Raw genomic sequence first — 19,475 nt, forward strand, 5'->3', positions numbered from 1 at the left:
TGTTGAGTAAAAGAAGCGGTTCTTTTTATTTTATTTTATTTTTAACATCTTTATTGGAGTATAATTGCTTTACAATGGTGTGTTAGTTTCTGCTTTATAACAAAGTGAATCAGTTATACATATACATATATCCCCATATCTCTTCCCTCTTGCGTCTCCCTTCCTCCCACCCTCCCTATCCCACCCCTCTAGGTGGTCACAAAGCACCAAGCTGATCCACCTGTGCTATGCCTCTGCTTCCCACTAGCTAAAAGAAGTCATTCTTAATGTAACTTAGTTTTTGAATAATTGTGAACAAACCAAATTTCCACCACCTAAAATACTTTAAATATGAAATAAAAGATCTCTCTCACTCTCACTCACTACAACATGAATATACTGTAAAAATTAAGTTAATATCCATCACTATTACCTACTGTCCTTTCGTTAAGCTTTCTTTCTTCTTAAGTGTTAAAGCACAAGAAACAGTAAATTATCTAGAAGAAAACTCTGGAATGCAAAATAATTCTATACATTAATACATTACTTGTATGTTTAATAAAAGAGTTTAAGGAATCCATAAACTGAATATTCTACCCTTTATTTTGGTCTTTAGTTTGTCAGATTCTGGCAGTCTTTCTTTACGCTCAGTGACTCCAGATCCAGAGGCATTCCAGTTTCTGAGTTGATAGATTGTGCTAGGTACAGCCTTATTAAGTAACATTTCACTTCTAATTTATTCTTGTATGGATTTACCTATGTCAGTTTGACACCTCACCCTGCTTCCTGAGATACCTAAACCCTCTAGTTCCTGATCCTGACTGGATTTCTTTAGGATAAATTGTCTTGAGTCATAAGACATTTATTTTGGCCAGCATTTAGGTTTCATCTATTTCTACTCTTCTAGGTGAGTTACTGATTCTTCTTTCTAATTTCACTCTATCTCTCATCACCTACTGTCTCTTTCATTCTCTTTGTCCTTTAAAGTGAAATTCAGAAGAAAGCATGTATTAATTTTTCATGTTTAATTAGAAGTCCGTGCATGTTACTCCATGTTACTAGCACCCACTAGCCCTAAATTAAAAACCCTCAAAAGGGTTGTTAAAATTTCTATTACTACATAGAATAATAAAACATAACAAATTTTAACCTTTCTATGTTGGTACAAGAGTTATAAGAGAATGAAGAATGAAGATCTACTGAATAGCAATGTGTAGTCCTCACTGGCTGAAATTCGGATACACTCACATTCCTGGAACTAAAGCCTCTAACTAAAATAGATGTCTTACTTGTAATGGAAAAAAGCATCTTTACCTTTTTCCTTATTTATTTTAAAAGGCTCTAAGGCATCCACTGATATGTCATTGCTTAGGAAAAGAACACTATACTTTGGACTTAAGTTGAATCACATTGACATATTCAAACTGCACTTACAACCAATAATATTCACATAGTTTATTCTCTAAGTATACAAAACCTTCCTGGCTGCCCTATACTCAAGCAGAAAATTAGTTATTTCAATGTCTTAAAAGAAATACACTTATGATTATTTATATTCAGTACACTTATGGTTATTTATATTCATTACTCTTGAATATCCCATTACTGACTATACACATTTAAATTATGAATTCAAACTGATTCATTCAAAATCACAATATCTACTAAAGTAAACTCCGGAGACTAATCCCATGGGGAAGAAATACTTTATTTTGCATCTTTCTAAGGATAATCTGATATATAAAATTACTTTCCAGGTGAAGTTTGTCAAAAACCCTTTACTCATTAATTACTGTGATATTCTGGTTTTCACTTATATGCATTTACTACAATTGCCCTACTTTGGTACTAAATATCACAAAATAAGTAAAATTGCTTATCTGTCATTTGAGCATTGATTTGTCACACGAATTCTGTGAAAACCATAATAACCTGAAAAATGCACTGAAGTAATATATTCTCTATACTTCTAAACACTCTTCCTCCTCTAAACAGAGCATACGCTAGAGATGAATAATTAGATAAAGGCAGTGAGACAATATTAAGAGGAAATAATAGTGAATATAAAATACTGAATTTAAATTCAAAAGGTTTGATTCTTATTGAGAGTGTGACTTATAGTGGGGGATACTGGAAAGATAAAGTAAAAATGCAGATAAAATTATTTGTAAACTGTACAAGACAGTAAGTTACAGTGATTTTTTAAAGTTTTTAAGATATCTCAGCTTAGAATAAGAACAGCTCACAAGTATGTAGAATTTGTGTGTTTGAAATTATTTCGAACATGTCTTTTTGGATTGAATACATGTTTAAATCATTAAATAATATACACAAAGTTTTAAACAAAGCCAGTATATTAAGAGTACATATCATAAATGTTTAAAAATTATAGTCTGCCAAATGACTTTTTTTTTATTAAAGAGGTTTATTTGAAGGGTGAGTCATGCAATGAAATTGGTAGATAGTTTGTCTTGGGCTCTGCTTTCCTGGAATTAGTATAATGTGTCATAAGCAAAACCCTTATTTCACACACACACATACACACACACACACACACACACACACACACACACAGTCACACAAGCACTTCCCTAGGGCAAGTAAAATGAATAACTCTTAACCTCTAGGGTACTGAATGATTTAAGTACTCCCCATGCTGATGTTAAATATTTATTCTCACATTTACTGCAACTGAAGTCAGAAATAGTGCCTCAAACTGACAAATATTGTGTGAACCACATGTGAAACAATGAGCAAGCCTTAATAAGTACACTATAAGCTTCCTGCTGTTTCATAACCCATATTACTGGCAGAACAGTATTTTTCTAATATGAATCTTATGTCAATGCCCTGCATAAAATCTTTCCTTCGCTTCCCTTCAAAAAGATAAGTGAAATTCAAACTCCTTAAGATGGTGGGAAGAAGGCTGCACAATTGGCTGTTTGCTGTCACCAACTATTTCAACCTCATTTGGTATACTACTACCCCTCTTTTATATGCTCAAGGTGCACAGCTATAACTACGTAGTCCATGAAATATCCCAAGCACTTTCCTGACTGAAAATCTTAATTCTTACTATTTTCTCAGTCTAGAACACTCCTCCAATCCTCCTGCTATTTTTTAGTCACTAACTCCTATTTATACTTTAGGATTCTGTAATAATACTTCTTCAGAGAAGGGTTAACTGGTGCTTCCCCACTAAATCAGTCTGCATTGCCATTATGTCTATATTATACTTTTTTCTTTTCCTTTATAGCACTTCTCAGAGTCTGTAATGAAATAATTTTTAGTGTGATCACTTATTTATGGTTATTTCTCCCACTGAACTATAAGTATTCAGGGGGAAGTGATCTTTGCTTATCATTGTATTACCAGTGATCTGGTCAGTGTCTGGCACTTCATAGGCACTTGACTGTATGTGAAATAATAATAGTAAAGAAACATACAAATACAACATCACTTGGATGATATAAATATCTCTGAGTAGTTACTGTGTGCCAGGCCCACATGCTAGATTCTGATGGTACAGGTAAATAAAGCAGAATTGCTCTTCTGCTAGAAAGTATAGGCTGACTATTAGAACAAACATATAATCAAACAAATGTACAAATTCATTATGTAGAGAATGAAAAATTGGGTGGCTATGCTGTCTGGTGGCATTATGGTATTTATAGGCACATGAGCTCCCTCTGGAAGAATGGATCAGTGTTTGTTAATTAAAAAGGAAGGAAGCAGCAAAGAGCTTATAACTGGCATTGTGAGAAGCACCATGGAAAAAGAGTGAAGAAGACGTGTGCAGTTGAATTATGCTTCCCTGTAATTAACAGGAACACAATTTAAAAAAATTAAAGAAGAGACTTAACGAGCTCACTTGTGTGTGTGTTTGTGTGTACCAGAAAGACACTTCTGAAAACAGGATAAAGTCTTATTAATGAAAGCTTGGTCCACATACAGCAACATAAGCATCTTCTGGAAGTTGGATAGACAGAAGAATCTCAGGCCTACCCAGAATTACTGAATTGGAATCCACATTTTAAAAAGATGCCAGGTGACTTTTATACAGTTCTAAAGTTTGAGAGTCACTGCTATAGAGGATGGGCTACAGGGAAGAGAAGATTGGAATTGAGAAAATGGAAGAGGAGTTATTTCAAAAGCACAGAAGCTTGATAATGATATCCAAAGGAAAACAGGAGCATTCCTGTTCCAAAGGGAGGTCTAAATTTAAGTATACATGAAACACAGTCTTTCCAAATTGAAGTCCATGTCAAGAATCCCATATTGCTCCACTCTGGTGGATTAAAATATTTATCATTCAGCATATTTCACCTTTTCTTCTCTTCCACTACCTACATGGATGAAAGGGTAGATACCATTAAAAGACTTACCTTACATCTCAAAGCTTCTGTTTTATTGTTGGTTATCATCCTCACATCTGTCCCTTCACTTTTGTCTTGATCATGCTATATTTTCAGCAATGGGATATTAGCAGACATTGAACAAGTAGAGAACTTCAATATGTTTGCATGTTGAGCATTGCTTCTTTTCCTTCTGCCATTTCCAAGAGAAGAACATGCACTGGGTGACCAGCTAGGATGAAAGAAATGAGAGACACATAATGGTGACCTGAACTAATTCTTTTCAAACACTGCAGCTACTCTTAGATATTTCTCATTTCTTACATACTTTCAGATCATTTGCCTCAATAACAATAGCAACAACAAAAACCTGTTGAACTTCTTAATGAATAGCACTAATTGCATTAATTTGAGAATATTGGAATTTTATATTGTTTTCCCACCCCAAAACATCTAATTTTATGTCTTTGGAAGATTTTACATTTTTTAATATATGCCATATAACATTCTTATAAAGCTTATTATGGGGCTTCCCTGGTGGCGCAGTGGTTGAGAGTCCGCCTGCCGATGCAGGGGACTCGGGTTCGTGCCCCGGTCCGGGAGGTCCCACATGCTGTGGAGTGGCTGGGCCCGTGAGCCATGGCCACTGAGCCTGCGTGTCCAGAGCCTGTGCTCCGCAATGGGAGAGGCCACAACAGTGAGAGGCCCGTGTACCGCAAAACAACAACAACAACAAACAGCTTATTATGAATATTTTACAACTTTACTGATACCATATATGGGATATTTTGCTTTCCTAAGTGTTTTGTTTTAATACAAATAGAGAAAAAGCAATTGGCATTTTAAAACTTCCTGTATTCACCTTGCTGAATTGGTTTTGTTTCTCTAGAGAACCATGATTAATATGAGGAAGGAATTTCCTTCCTAAATTTTCTATTCCTCTAAATATAAAGTATTTTTAAAATTCTCTCTCATGATTTGTTTGGCTCAGGAATTTGGAATGGGCTTAGCTAAGCCATTCCAGCTCAGGTTGTCTCACGTGGCTGGATCTGGAATAGCAGGTACCTACTGTACACTGCACTGGCTCTGGCTGATTGTCTCTCTCTCTTTGTGTAGTTCCAATGATTTTCCATGTGGTTGTTTCATGTGTGGTGCTTACAGAGAAGTCAGACTGTTCATACGAAAACTCAGGGCTCCAGTACAAGTAATCCACAGAGACAGGCATAAGTGCATAGCCACTTAGGATCTAGATCTGGAATGCAATTGTATCACTTCCACTATACACTACTATCAATAGCCACTAAGTATAGCACAGTTGCAGATGGACTAGAAAAGTGATCAATATAATCTACAGATATATAGAGAGTAAGCACTGGGGCTCTGAATATGTTGTTGGAAGAAAGAGTGACCATGGGTTCATTTGTACACAAAAGTTACTTAAAAACCTGTTAGGCACATACATTGTTTTATCACTGTGGTTTGGAGTTTATAGATACCAAAAAAGAGGTATACCGTTTAATATTATCTTTTCTCAACTGTTGAATTCTCTTTTTTATACTCTCTCCTATAGAGCAAGATAGAAAATTAGTCTCTAAGATGTTTTGCAAGCAGAGTTAAAATTCTGGTTCTTCTGCCAATGAGGGATATTTGCAGAAGATTTGGAAGACAGAATAGAAATTGAAAGTATTCTTAGATGAGAGCTGAAGACAGTTGCATGGGAACTATGTAGAATACAAGTTTGCAGTGGCTTCTGGAAAACATCCCCAAATCACTTGTGTGTTATAATGCGGGAAGAGCCAGCACTTCTGGATTTCCCAAGCTAATTCAGGACCCTTACTCTTCAGCCTACCAATTATTGCAAAAGCTTCTGATGCCCTGTATTAAACTCCTTATTGCTGGGAATATTAAAAATTTGTAGTTTTTCTGACAGAACTTTGGTCAAAGATGGAAACAACATACTTCAGAAAATGGTAGCATTTACCACTTATGAGGCTGTCAGTGGTATTTTCCAGTAAGACTTCTCAGACCAACCTGAAAGGCTTATTAGGGAGTACCCATTTAACCCATAATAAAACAACAATACCAAAAACATATAAAAAATAAATTTATCTAAATCTCTCAACATTTTTGTCTATGTTTTATCTACCTATCTATCTAATAATACAACTTCCCTTACTTATATTCCTCTTACTTTTCCCCAAATGCCTCTCTTTGTCTAAATGAATATAGGTGTGAATTATCAGTTAAGTAAATTTTAATCTAGTTTTATATAATTAAGGCATATTTATTTCTCATTATATTAGTCTTGAAATATTTACATTTAATTTCCTGAATATGAAAGACATACACACAAAATATTTTTCTGTGAGGACAAACTATGCACCGTCTATAGATTCAAAATATACAATGGAGTATTAAAGGTTCTGAGAATCTTTCATCAAATATCACATGATAACTTTGAGTGGATGTCCCTAACAGTTTTTGATAAATAAATCCTGCTAAACTCTTCATCTTAGAAAAGGCTGACATAGAATGTTTGATCAGAGCTGTCAAGCATTCTAAATAATTAGCAGAACAGATTAATTTATTTTCAGATTTTTAACTACTTACACTGATGTCAACACTATCCAGTCATCACATAATCATTGTGCTGTGAAAATAAAGTCAAATGCATAATTAAATGTGTTGATTGGCAACCCTTAGAGTGAAAGGGGAGAAGTATTATAAGGATAAAGACCAGCTGCTTTCTCAGAAAGACAGATGAACAGAGAGAAAGAGCAAGAGGAGAGGAGGAGAGGGGGAGGGAGAGGGAGAGAGAGAGAAAGTGCGAGCGCAGGTGCTCGCCAGAGAGAGAGAGAGACAGACAGACAGAGAGAGAGAGAGACAGAGAGAGAGAGAGAAAGAGAGAAGCAGGTCTGTTTATTGAACATGTGGCATTCTCAGGAGGAAACTAAAAACATATTCCAATATGCAAGTATTCTAATATGTGTAAGCATCCTAATAAAATTAACATGTATATTGTGTGTATAAAATGTTAATTTTATATCAAAGATGATTCCTGAGAACTCAATGAAGTCGTTAAAGTATTCAATTTCATAATCCTCTTCATAGTCTCACATTCTTAAAGACTTGCTTTTTAACTGCTCAAGATTCATTAGCTTGAAATTCTGCTACTCATTTTCATCAACGTTTGAATTCTCAATTGAGATGTGATATTTCACTCCTGCCACTATGTCAATCTGGAATCTTTTCAGAAATAAATTAAATGAAAATTTCAAAGCCTTACTGAATAAAATAATTTATGGTATATTAATTAGTCTCAAATTGACATTAAACTGTCTTTGTCTTTCGCAGATAATAATTATAACTAAGACTTCTTTGCCCAGGCTTTTAAAAATCAATATTATTTCTGTACTTCAAAACCAGAGCAAGAAGGAGGGATGTTAACAAAGTGTTACTGTATGGAATAAAATCTTATCTATGGAAGAAAAATTGTCAGTGTCCTTTGCTAATGTGATGTATCTAATAATAAATTAGTTTACTGTATTTAAATTCAGTGTTTTATCCCAAGAAATAATATTCTATGTTGGTGTTCAAAACTTTTCTCAAATGCCAATCTTACTTGGATAGTTAGTCTGATGGATCCTTTGTTGTTCTTTCTCCAAACTATTTTCTTTTCCCCCTAACTATACAGAAAAACTGTAGTTTTTCTACAATGTAGCACTGTCTGCACTTCAGAACTGTCAGGTAGGGCCATGTGACTGAGTTCTTGCCATTTGAAAGTGGATGCAAATTACATATACCAATTCTATGCCCTAAAATCTCTATGGAATACTCCATGCTTACCCTCTTCTTTCAGATAGATGATACCAGGCTAACCTTGAAGCCATGTACTAATAATGGCAGACTGAAGTATAAAAGACACCTTGTTCCCTGAATGACTATGTGGGGTAGAGTCTCCTTTTCCTCCTCCCCACCAACCACAACGGGCAGTGAGGCGAGTAACAAATGTTCATCATGCAGAGAACCTTGAAATTTCTTGTCTTATTGGGTAGAGTGGCTCTCATTAAATACCCTAGTACAGGTTCCTAATTAGAACACATGTAGACAGCAATTTTATATTACTATAAGTGGCAACAGTATACAGTTGATTGGTAATACTTAAAAAAATAAAACATTAATAATAATAATAGTAACAAATTTATGTGGGGCATTTACCCTTGCTTGAATTTATCAGAAGTTTATAAACAAGCAGGACACATCTTGATTTAATCAGCAGGAAAAATGAATTTTGGAGAAAATCAAAACTATTCCAAGATCACATTTTGCAATACAGAAAATAATGTTATCAGAACTTAGTGATATATATATGCTCCTCAAAAGAGGAAGGTGAATGTTGGCTATTCACCTTCAAAACAAGCACAAAACTACCTTCAAAAGATAGAGATGTGAAAAATAGTTTCACAGTTCAGTTTATAAGCATATGAGGACAAAGTTTATCTATGTAGTGTGCAGCTGCAGATTCAAGACTTTAGATGAGGAAGCTCAGAAATGTCTCTTGCTGCTTTCTTGATCTGTATGCAATTAGTCCTCCCTTATTGCCCCACTGATTTACTGCAGTGGCACCTTCATTTTCCATGTGGTACCAACTCCAGTTTCTGGATTCCGTTCCAAGAATTCTTTTAAGTTTACCATTCCCTCACCCATGGCCCTGAGTTTGACATTAACAGTACAAGACACTCACTTGAATGTGAAAAGATATATCTTTTCTGAAAATATATAAATGTCAGCAAGACCTTGGACAACTCAGGGCTCTTGTAAGCAGCCTTAGTTGCCGGGAATAGGCTATCTCCACATACAAGTGTTAGGTAGTTAGTCAGACATTAGCAGCAAGGAGGTGACGGTGGTGAAAAGAGGGGAATAATCAAGTCACACCCCAACCATCTGGGAACCCTCCCCTGACTCCACCCAGAACAGGCAAAACTATGGTCAGGTGGTGGGCAACTTTTCCTAATAAAGAGGGAGCACAGTAACACGAAGGAACTTCCCCGGGCTGCTCATGCCCAGACTAGACAGGCGTATAAAACCTAGAGTAAACCCGAACTCATTATACCATCATTATAATAAAATCTGCATGTGGTTTTGCTCCCCCCCGCCCCATGGACTTTTCTTAGTGAAGCTAGGGTAAGGGCATGCACAATAATGAACTTGTTACATGACTCAGGACTGTGAATCAAATAATGACCCCCTGTCACTCACCCATGATCACACCCCACCTCCTCGCAGAATTCTCCTTATAAACACCCTTAAACCTGTACAGAAGGGCTGGTTTCACTTTGCAGAAGCAGCCCACTCTCCCTCTGAGATTACAACTATGCTTTAATAAACTTTGCTTTGTGCTTAAGCCCAAAGTGGTAGTCTGCAATTCTTTACTTGCTATCGTAAGGACCGAGATTGCTGGCCCAGGTCTTCTGTTGACCTCCTCAGTTGAAGCTATTTGACACAATGCACACCAACCCAGTAACAGAGGTGACAGTGAGATTTTGATAGTCTCCTTTTCACTTGTACTGATAGCTGAAAACCAGTGGGAGAATTCCACCTGAGAGCTGTGTTTTTGGTCAGTTGGCTCTGCATTTTATTACCATTTCTTTTAGAAATGGGGGCTGAAATACATGGATATTGGTCCCCATGTAAGAAGAGCTCCAGTAGTACTGTCCTTTCCAACTGAGAGTGCTTAGGTCTTGTGATACAAAGGCTGGTTGATGACAAACATCAGGGACACCCCTATTTGTATATCCAATTAAGACACCAATTAAGATGGTGACACACTGAAGTCCACAGGAGAAGATTCCTTGGTTGGATTTAACTATATATAGATCAACTTTCTCTGAGAACAACCTGAAGACTAGTAGAACAGCTCTTCTATAATTAAGATATAAAGAAAAAACCACATTGAAGGTAGGAGGGGCAGAGACTCAATGTAATCAGCATCCATATCCCAGGTGTGATGACCACATGCAGCAGGGGATACAACAAACACGGCAGTCCTCCCTAAGGAACAAGGGGTTTGAGCTTCACACTGGGCATCTTAGCCCTGGGGACCCACACCAGGAAGTTGAGCCCTCATAACAGCTGGCTTCGAAAACCAGTGGGGCTTATGCCCAGGAGAGCCAGAGGGCTATAGGAAACCAAGGCTCTACTCTTAAAGGGTACACATAAAATCTTACTCACTCTGAGTCCTGGCACAGAGGCATCTGGCACTCCAGCCAGTCTGCCAAGGTCACTCCAGCCAGCCCCTGGCCATGCCCACTTCAGTTCCAGCCACGCCAAGGCAACTTGCCCAGTGCACCCCAGGAAAAACCTGGCCTGCACCAACTCCAGATCCAGCTATCTAGCCAAGGCAGCCCTAGTTCAGTGTACTCCAGGACCCTCCAGCCTGTGTCTGCTGCGGCCCCAGTCCACCTGCCAAGCTACCCAGCACAGGCAATCTATATACGAAAGGCTCCTACATAAGGTCATGCTTTCAAGACCAAGAGAGGTAACCATTTTGCCTGATTTATAGAAAAAGAACACAGAAAGTCAAACAAAATAAGGAGCCAAATATATTCCAAATGAAATAAGATAAAACACCAGAAAAGAACAATAATGAAACAGAAGTAATTTATCTGATAAAGGGTTCAATGTGATGGTCATAAAAATGCTCACTGAACTCTGAAGAAGAATGAAGGAACACAGTGAGAATTTCAACAAGGAGTTAGAAAATATAAAAAAGAACCAATCAGGTCTGAAGAATATAATAACTAAAATAAAAGTACATGCAGGGAATAAAAAAAAGATTAGATGATACAGAAGAATGCATAAGTGATCTGGAAGACAGAATTGTGGAAATCAACCAATTGTAATAGCAAAATGAAAAAAGAACTAAAAATATATATAGTTTAAGGGACCTCTGAAAAAACATCAAGCATACTAACATTTTAATTTTAGGGGTCCTAGAAGGTGAAAAGAGAGAGAGAAATGGGCAGAAATTTATTTGAAGAAATAATGGCTGAAAACTTCCCTAACCTGGGGAAGAAAACAGATATCTAGGAAGCACAGAGGCCCAAACAAGATGAATCCAAAGAGATTCACACCAAGATATATAATTAAAATGACAAAAGTTAAAATTAGGAGAGAATTTTAAAGGCAGCAAGGAAACAAGGAAATAAACAAACAAAAAAGCTAGTCACATACAAGGGAACTCCCATAAGACTATCAGCTGATTTTTCAGCAGAAACTTTTCAGGCCAGAAGGGAGTGGCATAATATATTTAAAGTGCTGAAAGGACAAAACAAAACCTTACAACCAAGAATACTCTACCCAGCAAAGTTATCACTCATCACTGAAGGAGAGGTAGAGTTTCCCAGGAGAGCAAAAGCTAAAGAATTCATCATCACTAAACCACTCTTACAAGAAATGTTAAAGAAACTTATTTGAGCAGAATAGAAAAGGTCATAACTAGAAACAATACATAAAAGGAAAAATCTCACTGGTAAAGGCAAATATATAGTAAAGGAAGTGAATCAGCCACTTAAAAAGCTAGTATGAACGTTAAAAGAATAAATTTGTAAAATTAACTGTAACTACAATAAGTAGTTAAGGTACACGCAAAGTTAAAAGCTGTAAAATATGACTTCAGAAACATAAAACAAAACATGGACGGAAGGAGTAAAAGTGTAGTACTTTTACAATGCATTTGAACTTAAGTGATTATCAGCTTAAAATAAACTTCTATATATACAGGTGATATATATGAACTTCATGTAACCAAAGCAAAAACCTATAATAGATACACAAAAAAATAAAAAGAAAGAAAACCAAATATAACACTAAAGAAAATCATCAAACCACAAAGGAAGATAATAAAAGAAGAAAGGAACAGACAAGAAACACAAAGCCAGAAAACAATGAACAAAATGGCAATAGGTACATACCTATCGGTAATCACTTTAAATGTAAATAGATTAAATGTGCCAATCAAAAGACACAGGATGGCTGAATGGATTTAAAAAAGAAAAAAAATAGAAGATCTATATGCTGCCTACAAGAGACTGACTTCAGATCTAAAGATACACAAAGGCTGAAAGTGAAAGGATGAAACAGTTCATGAAAATGGAAGCAGAAAGAATGCTAGGGTAGCAATACTCATAACAAGCAAAATAGATTTTACAAGAAACACTGTAACAAAAATACAAAAAAGGACACTACATAATGATAAAGCAGTCAATCCAAGAAGAGACTATAATATTTGTAAATATTTACGCACTCAACATAGAAGCCCCTAAGTATATAAAGCAAATACTGACAGACATAAAGGGAGAACTTGACAGTAATACAGTAATAGTAGTGTACTTTAATACCTCACTTACATCAAGGGATAGATTAACCAAGCCAAAAAAAAAAAAAAATCAATAAGGAAACACTGGCCTTAAACAATACCTTAGACAAGATAAAATTAATAGATATATATAGAACATTTCATTGCCAAACTGGAAAACACACATTCTTTTCAAGTGGACATAAAACATTTTCCAGGATAGATCACATGTTAGGCTACAATACAAGTCTCAAAAAATTTAAGAAAACTGAAATCACATCAAGCATCTTTTCGAACTGCAACAGTATGAAACTAGAATTAATTACACAAAACTGGAAAATACACTACTATGTTGAGATTAAACAACATGCTAAACAACCAATGGGTCAATTAAGAAGTCAAAGAAATTAAAAAACCTGAGACAAATGAAAAGGGAAACACAATTTCCCAAAATCTCTGGTACACAGCAAAAGCAATTATAAGACAGAAGTTCACAGCAATATAGATCTATCTCAAGAACCAAGAAAAATCTCAAATAAGCAATCTAACTTTATACCTAAAGCAACTAGAAAACAAAGAAAAGTACAAATTTAGTAGAAAGAAGGATATAATAAATATCAGAATGGAAACAATGAAACAGAGACTAAATAAATATGTGTGTGTGTGTGTGTGTGTGTGTGTGTGTGTGTGTATGATTAAAGAAACTGGGAGCTGGTTCTTTGAAGATAAACAAAACTTACAAATCTTTAGCCAGACTTACCAAGAAAAAAAGAGAAGGCCCAAATAAATGAAATCAGAAATGAAAGAGGAGTACCACCAATACCACAGAAACACAATCATAAGCAATTACTACAGACAATTATCCACAAGTTGGACCACCCAGAAGAAATGAATAAATTCCTAGAGACATATAATCTTCCAAGAGTGAATCAGAAAGACATAAAAAATCTGAACAGACTGATTATTAGTAATGAAATTAAAACATTAATCAGGAAACTTCCAACAAGCAGAAGTCCAGGACCAGATGGTTTCATAGGGGATGTCTACAAAATATTTAAAGGGGAATTAATATCTACCCATCTCAAATTATTCCAAAAATAGAAGAGGAAGAAACACTACCATGAGGTTAGCATTACCCTGACACCAAAAATAGGAAAAGATACTACAAAAATTACAGTCCAATATTGCTGATGCACATAAGATGCAGAAATCCTCAACAAAATTTTAGCAAATGAAATTCAACAATACATTGAAAGGATCATACAGCCTGATTAATTGGGACTTATTCCAGGGATGCAGGGATAGCTCAATATCCACAAGTCAATCAATGGGATACACTACATTAACAAAATCAAGGATAAAAACCACACAATCATAACAATAAATGCAGAAAAAAACAGCTGACAAAACTCAATATATGTTTATGACAAAAACTCTCAACAAAGTGAGTACAGAGGGAATGTACCTCAACATAATAAAGGCCATATATGACAAACCCACAGATAACATCATACTCATTGGAAAATAGCTGAAAGCTTTTCCTCCAAGATCAGGAACAAGACAAGGATGCCCACTCTTCCCACTTTTATTCAACATAGTATTGGTGGTACCAGCCACAGCAGTCAGACAAGAAAAGAAATAGAAGGCATCCGAATTTCAAGGGAAGAAGAAAAACTATCACTATTTGCAGATGACATGATACTATATATAGAAAGCCCTAAAGACTTCACCAAAAAACTATTAGAACTAATATATGAATTCAGTAAAGTTGCATGATACAAGAAGAATATACAGAATTCTGTTCCTTTTCTATACACTATTAATAAACTATGAGAAAAAGAAATTAAGAAAACAATCCCATTTACAATTGCATCAAAAAAACCTGAAATGCCTAGGAATAAATCTAACCAAGCAGGTGAAACCTATACACTAAAAACTATGAAATACTGATGGAAGAAATTGAGGATGACACAAATAAATGGAACATGAATTGGAAGAGTTAATATAGTTAAAATGTCCTGAATTGGAAGAGTTAATATAGTTAAAATGTCCATACTACACAAAGCAGTCTACAGATTCCATACAATTCCTATTAAAATACCTATGACATTTTCACAAAACTAGAACAAACAATCCTAAAAGTTGTATCAAATCACAAAATACCCCCAGATAGTCAAAGCAATCTTGAGCAAGAAGAATAGAGCTAGAGGAATCACACTCCTTGATTTCAAACTAGTCTAAAGCTATAGAATCAAAACTGTATGGTACTGGCACAGAAACAGACACATAGGTCAATGGAATAGAATAGACAGCCCAGAAATAAACCCATGCTTAATTAATGTATGAGAAAGAAATCAAGAATATACAATGGGGAAAAGGCAGTCTCCACAATAATTCATGTTGGGAAAACTGGACAGCTACATGTAGAAGAATGAAACTAGACAATACTCTTACACCATATACAAAATAAACTCAAGTGGATTAAATACTTAATGTAAGACTTGAAACTATAAAACTCCTAGAATAAAACATAGGCTGTATGCTTTTGAACATCAGTCTTTATAACATTTTTTTGGACCTGTCTCCTCAGGCAAGGGCAACAAAAACAAAAACAAAAACAAACAAATGGGCCCTAATGAAACTAAAATGCTTTTGCACAGTGAAGGAAACCATCAGCAAAATGCAAGACAACCTACTGAATGGGAGAAGATATTTACAAATAATATATCTGATAAGGGCTCAATATCCAAAATATAAGAACTCATACAACTCATTATCAAAAAAAATCTGATTCACAAATGGGCAGAGGATCAAAATAGACATTTTTCTAAAGAAGACATACAGATGGCCAACAGACACATGAAAGGATGCTCAACATCACTAATCATCAGGGAAATGCAAATCAAAACCAGTAATGAGATTTCACCTTACACCTGGTAGAATGACTATCATCAAAAAGACAAGAAATAACAGATGTAGGAAAAGATATAGAGAAAAGGTCTTGTACTGTTGGTCAATTGATACAGCCACTATGGATAACAGTGTGGTGATCCCTCAACAAATGAAAAATAGAACTACCATACAATCCAGCAATTCAAATTCTGGGTATTTATGCAAAGAAAAGGAAAACACTAATTCAAAAAGATACATGCACCCCAGTGTTAACTGCAGCACTATTTACAACAGCCAAGGAATGAAAACAACTTGTGTCTATTGACAGATTAATGGGTAAAGATGTGGTATATACACACAATGAAATATTACTCAGCCATAAAAAAGAATGAAATCTTGACATTTGCAACAACACAGATGGACCTACAAGGTATTATGCAACATGCAATAAGTAAGACAGAGAAAAAGAAATAGCATTTGATCTCACTTATATGTGGAATCTAAAAAAACAAAACAAATGAACAAACAAAACAGTAACACTCATAGATACAGAGAACAAAATGGTGGTTAGCAGAGGGGAAAGGGGTGGGGATATCAGCAAACCAGGTGAAGGGGATTAAGAGGTCAAACCCCAGTTATAATAAATAAGTCATGGGGCTGTTATGAATAGCATAGAAAATGAGTTAATAATATTGTAAGAACCTTGTATGGTGACAGATGGTAACTAGACTTATGGTGATCATTTCCTAATGCATAAAAATATTGAATCACTATGTTGTACACTTGAAATTAATATTGTAAGTTAAATATACTTCCATTAAAAAAAGAAACTAAAGTATGATTTTACTTCCTCATTTTTTGTTTCATTGTAGATTCAAAAGCCAGCAAAAATACATAACGCAGAAGAGAGGAAACAAAAAATTATTATGCAAAGAAGTATATAGTAACATTAATCATTAGCCATATTATTGTAAAATTCATCAGTGTGTATACATTTAGACTTAACAGAAATGGTTAATGTCAGGTTAAGTGCTATCACTTAATAGTTATTAAGCGATACTGGGAAATAGTATTACTGTGATTAAAAGGATCATAAAACAAACTGTAATTATGAAATTTAACTTGGCAAATTAGATAAAACTATATTGTTGGAAATAGTAACTCTTACTACTATTTTGTATGAAAAACATGAATTGCCAGAGTTATTGATGTATTTTAGAAAATATAAATCTTTCTAGGGCTAGGAACATAAAACAACCCAAAGCACACTGGAAAATTATATTTTGGGAAGTTAAATTTCACTCATATAACAAAAGCCTTTGAAAGTTCATGTGAAGAAGTTTTTACTTCCTTTTGAAGGCAATAAGGAAACAGAATCATTTCAAAGAATATCTGAAATACTCACTTAAAAAAATGAAAAATAATTTCTGCATGTGGGTGATTAATACACTGAACCCATAAGGAAAATGGGAAGTTATGTCCTTTAAAAGAATAGTATAGTAATCTCAATCTGACTTAGGTGAAGTTAAAAAATTCAGGGTAACTGAATACTAATAGTAAATAGTGTATGCATTTCTGCCACACGTGCCATTTATTAATTCATCAAATACTTGAGTAGTTACTTTGTTCCAGAAAATGTACTATTTGTTGGAGAGACAGTGAGGAGACAGCATTCCCCTGCTCCAAATATGCTTACAGAAAGGGGAAAAATAATATCTTGAATATCACTGTATTGACATCGGGAAATGTTCAGTAAAGTAGCTATGAATAAGTACTATACTTGAGTAGCTTTCTTGTGTGATTAATTACAATAACTAATTTGGCCAAAGATATAGAATTTTCCACGAATCATAGAGGCTATTTGCGATGTAGGCTTTTCCTAGAAATGCAAAGGACTTGGAAACTCTAGTTACCATATATCCTGTAATAGGGAAGTATTTGTACATCCTAGGGAAAAAAATGCTAACTCTCCAATGGTGCAGGAGGAGGGAAAACATCCCTCAAATAATAATGATAACAGCAATAACCAATATTAATACTCAATCATTAAGGATGCTATAAAATGGTGGTCCTCAAACTATTTGCTCTTGGTAACTTTACAATCTTGGAAAATATTGAGAGTCTAAAGAATATTATTTATATGTTAGATCTATTAAAATCTACAATACTAGAAATTAAATTAAAAATATTAATTCAATTAAAATAACAATAATAAATCCACTGCATAAATAGCATACTCTATTAAAAATAATTACACTTTCCAAAAACAATAGTGAAAGAGTGACATTGTTTTACATTTCAGCAAGTTTCCTTAATAACTGGTGTAATGAATAAATGGCATAGAGATTCATGTATTCTTGCATTCAGTCTGTAAGCAATATCACTAGTCCTGAAGCCTTCTGAAACACCCACTGTACACTCATGAGGGAATGCGAGTGAAAAAGGAATTATCGTGACAGTAGTTTCAACATCTGATGTCCCTGGAAGGTTCTTGGGAGTTCAAGCTGAGAGCCTTCTATAATAATATCATGAAAGGGAACATGAAGCTCAATAGATTGGTTAACTGTTTTGTAGCCTAGATAGAGACAGAAAAGATGACTATATTTAGAAGTAGTCAATGCCATTTGATATCTTGGACAACTCATGCTACTTGTCACTATAGTCTCAGAATTCTATGCTTAATATTGACATCTTTCCTCTGTGGTCTGAAGTGAGGGCATGATTCACTATCTCATCCAGGAATTCTCTTCAAGAACCTTCCCTACATTGATGGACATGGTTAAATATCAGTTTGATTACCACACTGTAGCCTATTTTTTTCTTAGAGAGATAATTAAGATTATAATGGCAGGATTTTAGGCTTGGCAAAATGACTAGCTGAACTATAACCCACCCCAAGTTTCTTACAGCTCTGGATATATAGTGAGTAAAGATTTTGTAAAAAGTATCCTCTAAAGTATCCTCCCCCAAAACATTATCTTATTAAAACTGAAATTAATTATTCTTGAAACTCTTGCCTCTCATTTTCATTGAATTATTAGTGAAAATTATGCAAACACAGTATATAATATAGTTATCTACCATTCAGTTATCTTTCAACCATGCTAATTAATGATTACCTTAATAGAGTGGATATTGTTTCAGTATTATATATTTTTATATTTGTATATGCCTACTAATGTAAGTTAACTTTGTTAAGTATACTGTTTAAGTAAAAAAGATCAATCTGTTGATGAAGACAATAAATCAAGGATAAAGCAGGATTTGGTACTGTACCGATTGTAATTAAAATATTTAGCTGACCAAGTACAACTGCTGTTTACATTTCGATAAAAGTATTTTGCAATCACGTTAATCAGAAGGATGTCTGACACCTCTGGACTGGCAGAAGTTGAATATTTGAGACAAATTGTTCTTAGAAACAATAATATGAATAAAAACTTCTTACTGATATATGAGGACAATTAAGCCTATTTTAAATAATTTCATTAATAATATAAAATGACTTCTGTTCATTCCTTTCCTACGATATCATTAAATATTATTGAGTTAGGTCCTGACATTTCATTCAGAATTATGTTTCTGGCATTTAAGTATTCAGCTCTAAATGTTAAGGATGTCAATTATATAAGCATCCATCTTTTTCACTGTCGTTTCCCATCAAACATTAATGGTAGAAGCCTTAATTCATTTCAACTAGTCTCAAATATCTGCCCTGAAGAAGGCTGATACTCTACAAGTGCTCTGACAACCTCTGCTAAGTAATTACCCTTAAAAATATCTCAGTAAATTCAACTCACTCCCAGAGGCATTTTAAATTATATGTCGTTAAAATGCAATGCTTTCTCAAATAACAAGGTCATGCCAAAAGGCAAAACTATACTCTATTTTTA

The 19,475-nt window shown here is 34.7% G+C and overlaps 1 long non-coding RNA gene and 1 pseudogene across 1 annotated transcript in view; both read right to left on the reverse strand.

Moving 5' to 3' along the window:
• LOC109548826 (uncharacterized) overlaps positions 1-4,523 on the reverse strand; it is a 128,932-nt gene extending 124,409 nt beyond the window's left edge. The window contains exon 1 of the long non-coding RNA XR_002174965.2: positions 4,365-4,523. This is a non-coding gene — a long non-coding RNA (uncharacterized lncRNA). The remainder of the gene's footprint in view (positions 1-4,364) is intronic.
• A 4,342-nt stretch (positions 4,524-8,865) lies between these two features.
• Positions 8,866-19,475, reverse strand: part of LOC109548790 (inositol polyphosphate 1-phosphatase pseudogene) — a 33,232-nt pseudogene continuing 22,622 nt past the window's right edge.

The sequence above is a fragment of the Tursiops truncatus genome, chromosome 5, assembly GCF_011762595.2.
Source record: "Tursiops truncatus isolate mTurTru1 chromosome 5, mTurTru1.mat.Y, whole genome shotgun sequence".
Lineage (NCBI taxonomy): Eukaryota > Metazoa > Chordata > Mammalia > Artiodactyla > Delphinidae > Tursiops > Tursiops truncatus.